Source organism: Lagenorhynchus albirostris, chromosome 9, assembly GCF_949774975.1.
Source record: "Lagenorhynchus albirostris chromosome 9, mLagAlb1.1, whole genome shotgun sequence".
Classification (NCBI taxonomy): Eukaryota; Metazoa; Chordata; class Mammalia; order Artiodactyla; family Delphinidae; genus Lagenorhynchus; species Lagenorhynchus albirostris.
In genome coordinates this window covers 94670620-94675110 of record NC_083103.1, presented here as the reverse complement: position 1 = coordinate 94675110, position 4491 = coordinate 94670620, and positions in this window count along the sequence as shown.

Below are 4491 nucleotides of genomic sequence, written 5' to 3'. Positions count from 1 at the left end.
GGAGAGCGAGCGGGTCCCGCCTCCCTACCCCACCCCCCCGCTAGTCCCCGCCCCCGTCCCCCGTCCCGTCCGCCAGGCCAACCGGAGGAGACGCCCTTGTGGGACCGGAGCCCAAGATCCCCCCACCCACCCTTTCCCATAGCAGCACCTCCCCCCCACCCCCGGCCTGCACAGCGCCCGCTTTGTTCATCTCTTTGCAGCTGGGCTCTCCACTACCACCACCACGTACACACCCCTATCCCCACTCACCCTCCCCTTCGGACTCTCCTAGACCACCCTCCACCCCTAGGCTTTAAGGCTCTTCTGAGAGGGTGTTTTTGACAGTTTTTCTCTAAACAACCCCCCCACCTTTTTTTTTTTTTCTCACTTTAGGTGCCTGAATCCTCCATGAGCTCCCAATGAACTTCATGGTCGCAGCCCTACAACATATTCTCATCACCTCCAAATATCTGCTGAGGGTATCCAGGTCTACTCTCTGTTGCCCCTTCTCCTCATCCTACTCCAAGCCCCTCCACCATGACGACCTGTAAATGGGGTGGATAACTCTGCATATAGGGTGCCACAGGTTTTTCTAAGGATAGGTATACGGAGGCATGGTAAAGTGCCATGCAAACTGTAAAGCACAGGAAAGCTGAATGGAATTATCGTCTTACCCCGTGTAGCTCCACCCTCACCACAACCTGCAGGATTACACTCGGGAGACAAGCTGTAGGTTTACTGTTGAGCACACCATCCTACAGCAGTCTGGGTCTCTGTAGGAGCGAGTGAGGGGTTAATAAGGAAGAAGAGGGGGGCACCGAAAACCTAAGGTGAAGCCTAGAAACTGAGCCTGGTTGAAAGTCATTCTCGCCACCCGAAATCCAAGCTGACAGAGGATCCTTACCTTGCAAAGCCAGCTCTCGCCCCAGGAGACTGACAGGGGAGGCCCTAGGGAGCTGAACGCAGCTAGACTGGACCTCTTTAACCAGCACTGGAGGGACCCCTGAGACTCTTCCTCCCTGAAGGAGAGGAAGGAGAAATCCCCCAAGGCTGGCATAAATTCCAGTGAGGGAAGGATAGCAGAAAATAATTTGTCCTCTTTGGGATGGACAAATCTTGCTCTGATTCAGTGACTTTAGTATGTACCCTCCCTGCCTAACCCAGGAACAGCAGAAGGTTGAACTGCAGGAATCTTTGGTCACTCATTGACAGGGCCAGCATTAGCAGGGGGACCCCCCATGTCTGGAGGCTGGAGCTGACCGGACTAGAAGCAGGAGGGGGTGGGACGCTCTCTGCAGCTACCTGCTCTAGCTAATAGAGGTCAAACTATCAGGCTTCAGCATGTGCTGTGGGCACCAGAAAGCCCCAGGATTTGGCCTGGGGTGGAGGAGCGGTGTTGGGGGTGGAAGCCTCTTATTCTTTCTTTCTTCACACTGTTTGAGGCTCATAAAAGTATTTTAACTCTGACCACCTTTTTATGAGGCAGATCACAACAGTAATTTTCAGGCTATTCTGTTTAAAAAAGAAAAGAAAATGAAACAAACCCCAAACTTGTTGTATCTTATGTGCCAAGACCCAGAGTTTGAGGGAAGAGGCTCAGATTGGGGTACCGCAAAGACTTTTCACATAACTCTGTTTCACAATTCCAGCTCTTCCTTACCGTCTTGGTCAGGAGGAATTTCAGGGAATAATCAAGGCTGCCACGGAGGCGGCTGATGCTGAGGCAGGGGGTTGAAACATCACCCAACTGCTCTCTGTCCTCCCAGCCCAGCGGTCAGCTGACCCCATGATAAAGGTTCTGTGCAATGTGTCCTCGCTCCTGCTGTGTCGGGGCCCTATGTTCCCACAGTTAGAGCACTCAGGGGACTTCAGACCTACCATCCCCACCCCGCTCCACATCTGGAGCCCATCAACAAACTCAGTGCTCTCTCACAGTTACGCAAGAGGTTGAGCAGCTGGGAGCTCAGAAAGGGGGAGGAAGAGAGAAGAAAGCAGAAAACAGCTTTCCAAGCATGCTTCAGACTTTCCGAAGTGGAAGCAGGGGGAGAGGGCAAAGGCTGGGTGTGGAAGGAAGAGTGGATTTTTTAAGGCCTTCTGCACTTGGCTATGAACGTCAGGAGTGGACTTCCACACCCAGCCTGCCTTTGCCACGGCACATTTCCCAGCTCTGTCCGTCCTCTGAAATTGTACACCCTCCAGCCCCAGAAAGAAGTGATTATTGCTCATTACAGCAAGCAATCCCTGTAGATGCACACCCTATCCCAGGAAGCTAACCTTTCTGGCCTCTTTGGATCCTGAACTCAGCATCATTAGTGTAGGTGTGGTGGCAGCAGTGATGCCAAGTTAACTCCTCACTGCATCCAACTTGAAGAAAAAGTTCAAACCTTTCTTCACTAGCTGCAAAAGAGCAGAAGCTGTCTTCTCAGTTTGTCTTTGAAGCTGCACAATTCACACTTCCACCCACAGGTACGTCCAAGCTGAGTGGGAAATTTGGGTAGGACAGAAGACTGGTCTTATTTACCTTCCGTGGCTCAGGACCTTCCTATGAGCTGAAAAGAACAAGCATTCATTCGGGCAAAAGAATGGGAAACAAGACCTATTTCCATTTCTCTCATTGCTTAGAATTGGTAACACTTCTTTTTCAAAAAGCCCGTTAACCTGATCTCAGATTTACATCTATGGGAACTTCCCAGAATTGGACTAAGCCTTAAATAACCACATAACCCCTGCCCTATGAACAGCAAGGCAAAAAACTTTCCTTTTTGACCACTGAGGGTAGAGGTAGGGGAGTGGCCCAAGCTTCTGAAAACCGCCTGGTTGCTTGACTCTTGTGTTTGAGAGGCGGCAACAGATCAGTTTGGAAAAGTAGTCTAAACTTCCTAAAGGCCTGCCTCCACATCAGTCACTAACTCCCCAGGGCGAGATGTGAAACTGACTCTTGTAGACATGCTGTCTGCTCTTGGGTCAGGAGCAATACACAGCAACCAACCTACTTGTGGATCTTCTAGGAGTTTCAAAGAAGCTCTACAGCTGCAAATATATTTACCAAATGGGGCAAAAAGAGGGAATGAAGGGAGAGGATGGTTACAGTGAGAGATGTGCATAGTACAAGGGAGTCAATTCTGAGTTTTTGCTTCCTTTTGAGCGATTCCTCTAAAACCTACCAGACCAAAGCTCTATTCCTCACCCTCATTGAGACCCATGTTGAGTATCACTAGTTGCAGTTGACCCCGACCTACCTTAGCAAGAAAGCTTTGTAAGGAGGTACAGCCGTTGCTTCCAGTTCGACTTCAATCTTCCTGAGGATGGGGACTCCTCCTATTTTCCTCCTCTCCTCCTCCAATGAGCCCTGCAGATGTAAACTTTTTTTTTGGCCCCGCCTCGCAGCATGCAGGATCTTAGTTCCCTGACCAGGGATCAAACGTGCACTCCCTGCAGTGGAAGCGCAGTCTTAACAACTGGACCTCCAGGGAAGTCCCATAAACTTTTAAGAAAAGCTATTCTCTATCAACCCTGGAAATCTCTGAGAGCCTACCCAGTGTGAACGTTAAATTAATTGGAGGGCAAAGTTTCCTGTAGAGATGCATGGGTTGATAGATTTGGGGTTTGATACTGTGAGTAGATGAATGACAGACCTTTTTTTTTAAAAGGAACTCACCTACCTCCCTACCGCCTCTGTGTGGAATTAATTAACCCAGAGCAGGAACCACAGACCTCCTACATTAAACAGAATGCCCAGTCAGATCTAATTATTTTGTTAGTTTCCCTCACAAGAGGCCAACAAAAACTCCCCTTGATGCTGTGGAAGGATCAGCTGCCAGTCAGAGGGTGTGGCGTGGTTTTGGTGTGCTTCATTTCACTGGATTAACGTTACAGCCTCAGAGATCCAAGCCACACTTCAGCAACATTAAAGATACTTGCAATTTCTCTTGCAATTTCTCAAAATCTTGGCTTTCACCATTAAAATAAAAACTTATTCATTCCAGAAACTATTCATCAGAGATTTGCCTTCCAAACAATTTGGTGACATTCAATAATTTTTCAAGTTAAATAAAAAGAAAGTAAGGAAGAAGCCTTTTCTGAGGGAGTTATCAACTTCCAAGGAAAGCCTTCATCACTCATGCCTGCATCACTTACTTCTTACCACTGTTTGTCTAATGGGGAAGAGAATGCTCCAAGATATCACCAACTATGGTTATTCTTTAAAGATGAAGCCTCATTTTTCTGACTCTACAACTGGCTCTGACAAAATTAAGATCAAAAGCCCATAAATGGCATCAAATTCAAAAGCTACACTGTCAGGAGTGCGTGTGTATGTGTATATGCTCAAATGTAGAAAAATACACAAGACACAATACCTGTAATAGGGAGAAAAGGCAATGAATACTCTCAGATAGAGATTATTTCCTCTTAAAGAAACATATCATTAATTTTTAATCTTAGATCCTGTTACAGCATTCTGAAGACACCAGAGAAGACACCAAAGTATGAGAGTCAACAGTCTAAAAAACA